Here is a 12,710-nt window from a genome sequence, read left to right as displayed (position 1 = left end):
TTTGGAAAGCTCTGATCTAGTCCAACCCCCTGCAATGCAGGAATATGCAGCTATCACATACGGGGATCGAACCTGGAACCTTGGCATTATCAGCACCGTGCTCTAACCAACTGAGCTATCCAGGCTGCCTTCTTCTGCAGCTGTGGACTTCTTTGGAGTAATGAGGTTTCCAGCTATGGGGCATCTCTCCTTCGGGCTCTCTTGAGTCTGTACACAGCCACCAGAATCTAGAAGCAGAAGTGTCTCCTTAGGGCTCAGAAGAGGGGCAGCAGGCTCCAAGGCCTGCAGACTCCCAAGGATAGGGTTGTTGAATTAGTCGCACACCTTTTTGTGAAGCTCAATGAACACATGTTTCTACTTTAAATGCAGATGCCAGCAGATTATATTGGCTACCAGATGGTAATTCGGAAGGCCAGCTGACTTAGGGCAGCCTTGGGAAGACCTTAATTGCTGCTCTGTATCCCTCTCTGAAGGTAATTTCCTACACAGAAACAAACACCGCCAAATCCCTTAATTGGCAGCCCACAACAATAGGCTTGCAGGCAAAGGCAAGGAACCATCACAACAAGCTAATATTTGTGAGGCGGTATTCAGGATTCACTGGAGTTCAAATAGCATGTTAAGGAAATGTTGGAAGCCAATAGTGTGTCAGATTATGACCAGTGATTCCCAGGTTTAAATTTCCACTTAACCCAAAAGCTCACTGGTTGTCCTGGGACCAGTTACTGTATCACAATTTCTCAAGCTAGCCTACCTTAGAATTTTGTTGTGAAGATACAACATGTGAAGAGAGAACTATGTACACAAATCCACTTTAAACAGTAAATAAAAAAGGGCTTTTGCAGTTAGGAATTTGATGGAGAAATGTCATTAAAAATGTGAAATGAACAAATGATTACAGTACTGGGAAAATATATAAACACCCCACAGCTAAATCAGGATGAAAACTGAATAAACATTACTTGCAGGAGCCCCTGGGCATTGGCCATATCCCCAAATCCTGTCAGCTGTAACTTGGAGCTGGTTGGTGGTAGTGAATATTCTTGGTTGGAAATCTCTAACCCCTCCCAATTCTGCAAAGAGGGAATGACTACCATGCCATTTTAACTCTGTGGTACAGATACTCTTCAACGCAATTTGTAAAGTTTTATTCATTGCCAACAAAAAGATAAAAATGTCAGGGCATCCGTCTGAGAACAAGTATTGCCTTCAAAATGATTCCTACTACAAGGGACCTCTGGCCCCATGAAGCTATTTTCTCATGACTAACCATTTGGGCAAGTTATTAGAAAAAGCAGAAGAGTTCATTATTATTTTTATCTACTTCATAACTTATTTATAACTGTCCTTGAGAGCAATCAGATAAACTCCTCCGAATGTAAAAGAATTCACCTCAAGCAATGGATAAACATCTCTTCAACTAAAGCAGCTGGCAAACAGGTTGGCTCTCTGTAGGGACGTGTAGCAACTGAAACAAACTCAGGGGCCTTGTCAGCTCATTTAGCCATAACAGTACAATTCTGGAGATATTACTCTCATGGTATTTTTCTTTTCTTTCATATTGCCAACAGTAACAAGGCTGCTGTGGCAGAATTGTCTTTATGAAAGCTTTCTTTAATTTCCTTTCCCAGAACCCATAAGCCAGGCTTCCTCAACCTCGGCCCTCCAGATGTTTTTGGCCTACAACTCCCACCATCTCTAGCTAACAGGACGACGACGATGGGAATTGTAGTCCCAAAACATCTGGATGGCCAAGTTTGGGGGTGCCTGGAATAAGGTAACCCCAGTGGATGACAGAGCCACTGCTTTCCCAAATGCCTAAAATAAACTGACATCTTGCCCCTAAGAGCTGCTGAAAATATTATTATTATAGCCTCCTACCCGGCACAAGGGCTGACTTGGCGGGGAGGCAGACACATGTATTGAACGCTGAGCCAGCAAGGACCCCCAGCTTTCATCCTCTTTTTAACAGAGTAAGCCTGTTCAGGAGTGGAGCCTCCCAGAGGAGGAAACAGAGATGTTCCTTTTTGCAGCTAGCCTGATGCTGAATGGAGGAAGATACTGAGGTAAGTTCGTTTCAGCACTTTCTCATGTCCACATAATTTCACTCACTTCTCAAATTTTTTGTATGGCTTTAATATGTTTTACTTGGAAGATCCCTTGAAATAAATGCTTTCTTTCTACTGAGAAAAAATTGTGATATTGCAGTTTCTCTTCTCCCCCCCCCCCCAATTTTCTGTGTTCCCTATAAAACCACTACTGGTCTCCTTGTCATCACTGGGCTGTTATTTATTAATATACAGTAACCATAACAACATGTATGTTATTTTCACTAATATATTCATTTTAACATACACTTTCCCCTAATATATGCATTTTGTAAACTGGTTGGAGAACTTCATTACAAAATTCAGATAAGTGAGAATTTCAAAGGTTTGCTGTGTTTTGGTTCCTATATTGTTGTAGAAAGTGTGCATTTGATGGATTTGACTTTAAATAACCTGAATCAATTTTCTCCTCCACCCTTACGCATTAGCAAGGTTTGTTCTTGGCTGCAGCTCATGGTTTGTGTGGAGAGAGCTTAACCATGAGTTCTGGTTCAGAGTGCCATCTCTTCTATTACTGTGTCATTTTCAGGCCTTTTCTGTTAGATTTTGGTATCCATTTTGTATCTAGTGCCTAACAAGCACTTTATATCAATCAGTCACTGCTACAAAATATGATAACAATTTCTGGGCTAGCTGCAAAACCACAGCATGAACAATGACAAATCAGAAATATAACAGGAGTGCCACAGGAGTAATTTATGTGATACAGAGGACACCTGCCCATGCACTTTAAACACTGAGTGCTAGGAGCCCCTAAATGAGAGTTCTATTGTGCAGGGGGAACATTAAAGATGGAATGTTGGCTCAGAGAAAGAAAACTATAAGATTCAGCATAATAAAGTACTCTCAATTGCAATGCAACTCATGTCACACTTTACAAGAACTGAAAGGCTTTGGAACTCCCACATTAACAAATCAAATAATCAGTAACTCCTTACTATATTGCCAACATTTAGGTCACAGTTAACTACAAAGGAGGTAAGGGAGAAGAAATCTACATCAATACAGTGAACATTTGGAATAAACCTGGCAGGGAAGGGATGCATTAATTAGAGAATAATACTATAGCATATTTATGGATATTGCCGAAAATTAAGTTGCAACCAATAATGAATTGCTATACCGCAAAAACCTTCTGACTGGGTTTTTAAATGGAGGTTGCAACATTTATTTTGCTTTGAATAGGTAGGTTTATGGTTTATTGTAAATAAAATAAACATGAACCAAATTACCTGCTTCTTTCAGTGCATCTCAGTTGCTATCAAACACAGAAAATTCTGTCTCCAAAGCTGTTGCAAATTCATTTATACTGTGTGCTTCACTTATGCAGTGATTTATTCCATATTATTTTATTAGTATCTTAACTCTACTTGCTGCTGTCTTTCATAGTTTGGGCCTCCATCATCTGGGTTATGAATGCATGTTTTAAATTTAAATTGAGCCTAGGGATGGGAGGTGGAATCTGCCAAACCTAGATTCCAAAGCGGACAAACCTGGTTTGATCCAGGTGGATCATAACCTGTATCTGGTTATGGGTCCACTTCAGAATTCACAGTCTTCCGGATCCCTTTACAAGGCAGCCTAAGGGCCACAATGCTGCCTCTCTTCATGCAGAGATACTTGTTAGAAAAGCAGAAAGTCCTTCTGTGGTTGATCATTAAAGCTTTGTTTCAAAAATTTAGTTGCTGGCACCGATCTGAAATGAAGCTGAATAATGCACCTGGAAGTGCGGAGGAAATATATACAGGTGTTTCAGTTATGTCACAGGCAAAAATAGAGGAGGAAAGGGGCATCATGCTCTGTTTTTCTCCAGTTATTGCAAATAGCTTTAGCTTCTCTGTGCCAGGAATTGTTGACTGTGGCCTCATATGGTGAATCACATAACTGCAGCCTCACAGGGAAAAACATTCCAAGTCCAGACTAGCTTTAACTACCCAGGCTGAGCATTGACTCTTCATGTGCAAGAATAAGTATAAGAGGGCTCCTGTCTCAGTGGTGCTTTGCTTGAGCAACAAGGTCATCCTGAGCTCTGGTTTGCTCTCGGATCCTACCTCCTGCTTTGCCATCTGACCCTGATTTCTCTCCGGCCCTGATCCCCAGTTCCTGCCTTCTTACTGCTACCCAAAGCCAGCACCGGATTTAGGGAGTCCCCACTCTCACAGGGTGCCAAGCCAAGGAGGTGCAAAATTGAGAAGATCCATGATTGCGAAGATCCGTTTGGGGGCAACAAAATTTGCCCTGCTCAGGGTGCCACGTTATTAAGCTATGCATTGGTTGATGGAATCCCTAGGCTAAGATAACCAAAGTCTGCCCCTGCCAAAGCCGAGCCCTGGTGCTCTCAGCTGTAGCTCTGTCTCCATCCTCTGCATCATTTTGAGGCATGGTTAGAAGTGTAGATTGCCTCCTTCTGAACTACAGGGCCTTTCACCCTGGGGAGACCAATTCTGTGCAGCTTACTCTAGTAGGCTCTGCTAAACATTATGCCTTGTGTCTAACACCCTTCAGGAGTGCAGCATTTAACCAGTGTTTGATGACCTCTGGAGGGAGAAATGGCTAGAGACTTTTTGAGTTTTATTTATGAATATGCAAGCTGAGCATGGGTGGAAGCAGAGTTTAACATTTTACAAACAGCAAATTGTACCACATATAACCAGAAAGAGGCACTCCTGCATCCCCAAATACCTTTTGACCCAGCCCTCTCTTTGTTTCTGTACACAGAGACCTAGCTTACATTACTCTTAACTGTATTTGAGGAAGAAAGGTATGCATTCTCCCATTCAGCAGTCCAAGACCTTCCAGCTATTTCCAATCTATTGAGAAGGCACCAGCAATCTCCTAACAAAAGTAAAGTAAATCCAGGCCTGGACATGGCACCCATTAAGAAACATCACTTTAATATTCCAGGGTGTCAGTATTCCTTTGCCCACCCCAAGACTCTGGCCAGGTATTATTGCCTTAATGCAAACCCATAGTGATAGGCCTGTTCACATTAATCTGATGCCAAACCCAATAACACTATGTAAATCTGCTAGACCTCTGTTTTGCATTCTGCTGATGTAGATTATATTAATGTGCTTTTGCATGATCATTCACTTCCCTTTCCTGCCTTGCTCTTGTTGTGTGGTGAAAAGATGGATGGTTTCAATTATTTTCCTAATGCAGTTGTCCATGGCTTAGGTCCAAAATTCCTGTAGCAGAAGCAGAAGATGCTTGCACTCATGCCAAAGGGGTTCTCTAACTACTGCTGCTTCCCCTTCAGCTATAGACTCTGCACCACATTGCACATAGTTCCAGAGAGTCCCTGACTCTCAGGAGGGTTTTAGCATACGTAAGGGAACGAAGCAGGAAGAAGAGTGCAGCAAAGCCCTGTTGCGTGAGCTGAACTCCACTCATCCTTTTTTTTTTTTTGATACGAGACACTATCTTGCTTAGTGTGCTGGATGATTGCTTGATTTGGCACATGCTCAAACACTGCTCTATTCCCAGATTAATTATTTTACAAGATCCTTTGGCAAACAAGCTCACATTAAACTTTCAGTATCCACACTCCACATTTTCTTCTGCTGAAGGAGCAGCAGCATAGCAAATACTCCCTATGAATAAGGGTACCTTCACATGTGCAGTTTGGAATCCCTACTACTTCCCTCTCTTGTTCTGCCCAGAATGATGGTTTTTTTTAAAAAAAGCAACATATCTCCAAATAACCATGCAAGTGAAAAGCTGCATTGCAGCAATAAACCAAAAATGTACATGAGAAGTTGCACAACTTTGAGGCTTAAGAACACAATTTCAATTAAATACCACAGCCTGGGAGTGATTGTGGCTCCAGTACTGTCACATGAGGCCAGCTACAGATGGTTCACCAGTGATGGATATTCCTGGACAGAGATAATCTGGCCACAGTACTCCACATTATGATAATCTCCTGCTTAGATTATTGCAGTGGAAGCTGCAGTTTGTGCCTAATGCAACCATTAGGCTTTTGAGCACTGATGGAGAAGGTAGTGGCAGAGCAACTGTGGATGCAGCTGGGTGAAGTGGACTATCTAGACCTGTTTCACTATGGCTTCAGGCCTATTTTTAGCATGGAAACAGCCTTGATCACTCTGACGGACTACCTTTATCGTTAGAGACAGAGAAAGAGTCTCACCCTATTGATTCTTGGTGAACTCTTGGCTGCTTTTGAAATCATAGACCAGGCTTCCTCAACCTCGGTCCTCCAGATGTTTTGAGTCTACAATTCCCAGCATCCCTGACCGCTGGTCCTGCTAGCTAGGCATCATGGGAGTTGTAAGCCAAAAACATTTGGAGGGTCAAGGTTGAGGAAGCCTGTTATAGACGATTGTATCTGTTGGTTGGCGGCAACTGTGTTGTTGTGACTCCACTCCTATCTATAGGTTCAGTACCAGAGAATAGGACTGGGAGACTTCTGTTTGGCCCCATGGCATTTGTGCTCTGGTCTCACTGGGTTCTATCCTGTTTCCCATGCTATTTAATACCTCTATGAAACCACTAGGAAGAGTCATCTGAGGATTTGTAATGTAGTGCTGTCACTAGCATGCTGATGACACCCAGTTCTATCTCATCATTCCATCTGGATCAGGAGATGCTGTATATGTGCTAGACTGGTGCCTGGAGATGGCAACAGGTTGCATGAAGGCTAATAAAACAATGACCAAATCATAATAAGATGGAGTCACTGTGAACAGGCAGCTATCATGCCTGGGAATTAGGGAGGCAGCCTATTCCGAATGTGGTAGCACTCCTTCTGAAGGAGCAGGTGTGTAACTTGAGATTACTCCATTAAATGATGCTGTCATTGGAGGCCCAGCAAGAAGTGCCCATTCCCAGCTACAGATGGCCCACCAGCTGGGCCAATTTTGTCTATCATCAGCTATCCATGCTCTGGTGACCTCATGTTTGGAAAGCTGTAATGCACTTGAGGCAAGACTGCAGCTAGTGCAGAACTTAGCCACCTAGATATTTATTGGGACAGCGAGGTGGGAATAAATAAAAAATACTGATTGTAAAAGCACTGTATTGGCTGCTCATGCACTACTAGGTCCAATTCAAGGTGCTGATAATGGACTATGAGGCTTAAATGAATTGGGGCCCAATTATCTATAAGTGAACCTCCTCCAGTATTCAAACCTTAAGATCACTGAATGGGTGGGAATCGGCTCATGATTCCCATGAGGATTCATGGTATGGGGATGCAAAGTAGTTTCTTCTCTGTTGTAGCACCCCAACATCTGAATGCCCTGCCCTTGGAGATCCATCTGTCCACTTCCCATGTTCAGACATAATTTGACATTTTTGTTTTCTCGGGTTTTTACAAAGTGAGGTTTAGCTTATTTCAATATCTCACTGCTGTATTTGTCAGTTTTAATGGCGTTGATTTTTATGGATATTTTACAGTTCTGTTTGTTTATTGCTATTTTTATTTGTGCGATGCATTTTTACTTTTGAATGTACGTTGTTCTGGGATCCCCTGGAAGGAAGGGCAATTTAGAAATGAGATGAAATAAGAAAGGAAGAAAGAAATAATGGGGTCACATTTTACCACTTCTTAAAGAGCTGCATTGGCCTAATTCAGTGTGTTCTGTACTGTATAAAGCCCTAAATGACTTGGGATCCAAGTACTTGAGGAAGTACCTCCCCAGATATCTGCTGACCTGAGTTCTGAGAACTACAAGGAAGGCCCTATTTGTGGTCCCATCAACAAGAGGTGGGACTCCCTTCAGACAAAGGGCAGTTGCGGGGGGTGGGGGGAGATACTAACTGTAGTGGGAAGCAGTGCTTACTTGATCTCTTGTCACCAGTGTCACTGCAGCATACCAAGAGGGACAGGGCAAAGTGGTGGTGAAGATGCCATGGTTAAAATGCACCATTGGAAGCACCAGATTGGCTCTGCTGGTGCATTTGCACTGTGCTGACCTCAGTGCCACCTTGCTTTCCTGCCTCCCACTAAGCTAGAGCAGTGCTAGTAATGGGAAGTCAGGTAGGCTCCACCTCCCCTGCTGACCACGACTGAATAAAAATAGTAACATGGGAAAGCAATAGGTTCTAATGTTGCTTTCTTTTAACCCATTGTTATTTGCTCAGGCTTGTAAAATACTATTGAGCTCATTGTCTGTTCTTTGATTGTCTGTTCGTTTATTTGTGGTTTGGGGTATATGTCTTGTTTTGGATCTCATAAATTCCCCTGAAAATCAATCTTGACGAAGGTCAGTATTTTAAACAAACAAACAAACAAACAAACAAACAAACAAACACACAAACACACACATACCTTCTTATTTTTCAGAACTGCTGATAAATATCAAAAGTAGAGCAGAAATCTAAAATGCATTGTGTACTACTTCCTTCTTACATTTGGCACCAAGGGCAGAAAATAAATATGGGTTCTGCTGCTGTAATGTTGAAGTGTTGAAGGAGCAATGAAATAATAAAAAAAAACACATCCAGCAATTCTGGTAACATATTAGCAATCGCCTGATTTTGCCAACACACACACACACACACACACACACACACACAGTACTCTCCAGCCTCTCTCTGCAAGCCATCTTGATGGATCTACTCTCCAGGAGCCATGGCATTAAAGAAGTCAGTAGAGCATAAAGATGTTTCCATTTTAGACACTAGGAGGACGCAGAGTTTCTCTAGATAATGTGTTGATGCTTTTCAGACAGCCTGTGAACAACTCCCCTGGCTTATATTGTACTTTCGCAAGGCTGCGTTTACCTTTCTGAAATACCATATTGCTGAAAGAAGGAAGCTATTACTTCCTAGGTGAAAATGCCTTTAGTACCATTAGAAAATGAAAATTCTCATGCTGCAGTCAGCAGCATTACAGAGCCACACCAAACCTGAGCCTTGGGATGCTACTTTATTTCTTCCTGTGTGCCTCATCGCAATGGTTCAATGCTGATAACACTAACAAATAATAAACATGTTGGTTTTTTTTAAAAAAAAGAAAACAACTAAAATCTGCATCAGATTCATGATCCCAGAAAAGGGGATCTGAAATACAGATTTCAAATAGAGGCTCAGGACTGGTCTACTCATTAGCCCATTTTTTTTAGGTGCAGAACAGGAGAGATGGCAGATCAATGTCTGCTGCTGTCTCTACCTCACCCACCGAGCCACTTGCTGCTGTCTAGGTCTCTAGGAGCACCTCTTTACATTGCCTGTTGACACTTACTGTGTATATTTTCTAGAACCCTCCTTATTTTTATGGTTGTAAATAGTTTTAAATATTGTGTTTTAATTCTGTAACCCGCCCTGGTACCTTATTTTGCTGAAAGGCTGCGGTGGTGCATTAGAACTATAGAAGGGCCACTGCGCAGTGGCTGAGTGTATACTTTGCATGTGGAAAGCCTCAGATTCAATCGCCAATGGATTTATAAGTAAGGGCAGGGAAGATTTTGGTCTGAAAACCTGGAGAGCTGCTGCTGGTTAGTGCCAACAATACTAAGCAAGATGGACCAATGATCTGTCTCTGGATAAGGAAGCTTTCTATGTTTAAAGGTAAAGGGGTAAAGGGACCCCTGACCATTAGGTCCAGTCGCGGACAACTCTGGGGTTGCGGCGCTCATCTTGCTTTATTGGCCAAGGGAGCCGGCGTGCAGCTTCCGGGTCATGTGGCCAGCATGACTAAGCCCCTTCTGGCGAACCAGAGCAGCGCACGGAAATGCCGTTTACCTTCCCGCTGGAGCGGTACCTATTTGTCTACTTGCACGTGCTTTCGAACTGCTAGGTTGGCAGGAGCAGGGACCGAACAATGGGAGCTCACCCCGTCATGGGGATTCGAACAGCCAACCTTCTGATCGGCAAGTCCTAGGCTCTGTGGTTTAACCCACAGCGCCACCAGCATCCCTTTTCTATGTTTACTATGCCCCTAAAACACACATGCATAAGAACACTTAACATTCAAAATCCTCCTGTGTATGTATTTAAATAAGCTGATTTTAGCTCTAATAACTTTAATTGCCACAATTTTTTCATGAAACCATGTGGAGAAGGAATCAATATTTTCCATACTAAATGCATCAAGAACAGTTCCTAAGAAACAGATATGGTTATTTAGCATGACTGAATTGTACACAAAGCATAGATCATTCTTGTCTCAATATTGTCTGCTTTTCATAATGAAACACAAAATGCTTCATTTACACAGTTTGATATGAATGGCGTCAGTCACACTAAGCAAGACACACTAATTGTTGAACTTTTTTTGGGGGGGGGGGGACTGCTGCTTTTTCCATCATCAAGTTATATTATTTCTATGTAAAGCTCTGTGAGACTAAAATGGTATGTGGGCATCACGCTCTGACTCCATCTCTCTCATAGTTTAACATTTAACCAAAAATTGAAAACAAAAACAGGTCTTTATATCATGGTGGTTGGTGCCCATTGGGATTAGTAGAAGGTAGGTAGGCTAGCAGTAAGTAGATGGAGCCAGAGCCAACAACAGGCAGAGCCAATAGCTTTTAATTTTGTCCCCCTCCTCCTCTCTGCTAGGTTCTACAAGCAGCCAGTACTGCCACCTGGACTGGATGTAAGAAAGCAGGTGGGGACCGGCTGAGGGCAGATTGAGTTTTGTGGGGCAGCACATCATTTGCCCTAGTGGACCAGCTTCCATTGGCTACATAGGTAGAGCCTGGTAAGAGACAGCTATGGGGAGGACTTCTGCTTGGTGCTCTGTAAGCACAATGCTCCTACCATGCCAGCTGTGCCAGAGGTTAGATAAAGAGACCCCTGACCATTAGGTCTAGTCACGTATGACTCTGGGGTTGCGGTGCTCATCTTGCTTTATTGGCTGAGGGAGCCAGCATACAGCTTCCGGGTCCTGTGGCCAGCATGACTAAGCCGCTTCTGGTGAACCAGAGCTGCGCACGGAAACGCCGTTTACCTTCCCGCCAGATACCTATTTATCTACTTGCACTTTGATGTGCTTTCGAACTGCTAGGTTGGCAGGAGCAGGGACCGAGCAATGGGAGCTCACCCCGTCGCGGGGATTCAAACCGCTGACCTTCTGATCAGCAAGCCCTAGGCTCTGTGGTTTATCCCACAGTGCCACCCGCATCATGCCAGAGGTTACTGTGTGTTAATTGTCTCCAATATTCACTGGCTGATGGTGCCAATGATAGGGGCTTGGGCTTCAGTACATGATGCTTCAGAGCAGGCATGCCCAAAGTCTGTCCTGGGGGCCTAATTCGGCCCACCACCAATTTAATCTTGCCCCCGTGTCAGTAAAAGTCCTGGTGTAAAATCCCCCCCCCAAAAAAAGCTCAGCAACTTCAACCCTAAGCTTAACAACTTTGGTCGGCCCTCACACATGTTCACTTCATCAAATCTGGCCCTCTTTGAAAAAAGTTTGGACACCCCTGCTTTAGAGCAAATTTATTTGACTCATATATACTATGGGCAGTATATAGTATAGTGACTCTCTGGGTGGGACTTTGCAAGTGATCAAAGGAAAAACGGAAAACGAATTTGCTCTAAAGCAGGGATGAGAAACCAAAGCAGTGTTTGTGACTCTCATCATCTCTCACCACTGAATCATTCTGGCTGAGGCTGATAGGAGAAGGAGTCTAGAAACATTTGGAGAGCCACAGGTTCCCCACTCCCGCTCTAAAGGGTCACAGAACGAAACCTATGCACTACAGTAGTCTATATTTCTGGGTCAGCAGTGTCAATATTTAGACATGAAATAGGTATTTGCCGAATAAAACGGAATCATTTTTATAATAGATGTTGCAAGTATATGTTGAATAAAATCACAAGAGGGATGTTTGCATTTTGTGTGACTTCACTGGTGTGCTATATTTTGTCAGAGAGATATCAAAATCCAATGCAGCTTGTGGCTGTGTCTCTTTCCACCAGGGTGGTTAGAAAAGATGGAGGCTTAGCTCTGATCACTAGCAGCTGGATTCTGAGAAATGTTGAAATCATTTAAGTCTGTTGCAATGAAGCATATCTAAGGAATTCTTCACATATAACACATTTCCCCTGTATAATGATAATCTCTGAGTAGGATGAAAGAAGTATAAGCCCAACACTTCCAGAGTGTAAGAGAAGTGCCTGTCTTTGGATGGGTGACCATGGGTCACTAAGCCAATGCATGTAGTGCACTGACATCCTGAAACTAAAAGCCCTAAAACAAATAATATTACTGCAATGTTAAAGGGAATGCTATACATTCATGGCTGTTTGTATCACAATCATCAGGCAGGAAGGAATCTAAGCAGTACGTTGTTCAATATTCAGCTGAAAGGCACCTGATCCAAGCACCAATCCATATCTACTCCTGTAATAGCAGACTGCAGATAACTGACTCTGGATACTAAGAAGAGCAGTTGCTCATCTGGTCCAGCATCTTCTCCTCAAAGTGTCCAACAAGTCCACAAGCAGGACCTGAATGCAACAGCACTCTCCCCGCTGTGGTTTCAAGCATGGTAAGCATGGAGATAGGGAAGCTGAGGCTCAGGGGCCAGATCTGACCCTCCAGGCTTCTCTTTCTAGCACATGGGTCTCTCCCCATGTCAGACCCCCCTGTCTCCCTCCCCACTAGGCCACACCTTCCACTGGCTCTGT

General features: G+C 43.2%; 1 long non-coding RNA gene across 2 annotated transcripts in view; it reads left to right on the top strand.

The window, feature by feature from the left end:
* The window catches only part of LOC309378251, an 84,432-nt gene that overhangs the window by 24,192 nt on the left and 47,530 nt on the right, over positions 1 to 12,710 (top strand). For both annotated transcript variants that reach the window (XR_014171948.1, XR_014171949.1), the window contains exons 2-3: positions 370 to 473; positions 1,973 to 2,066. This is a non-coding gene — a long non-coding RNA (uncharacterized lncRNA). The remainder of the gene's footprint in view (positions 1 to 369; positions 474 to 1,972; positions 2,067 to 12,710) is intronic.

This window comes from Podarcis melisellensis, assembly GCF_964234715.1.
Source record: "Podarcis melisellensis genome assembly, chromosome: 9".
Taxonomy (NCBI): Eukaryota; Metazoa; Chordata; class Lepidosauria; order Squamata; family Lacertidae; genus Podarcis; species Podarcis melisellensis.
Note: the sequence above shows the minus strand (reverse complement) of the source record. Positions and strands in the feature narration are given on the sequence as shown.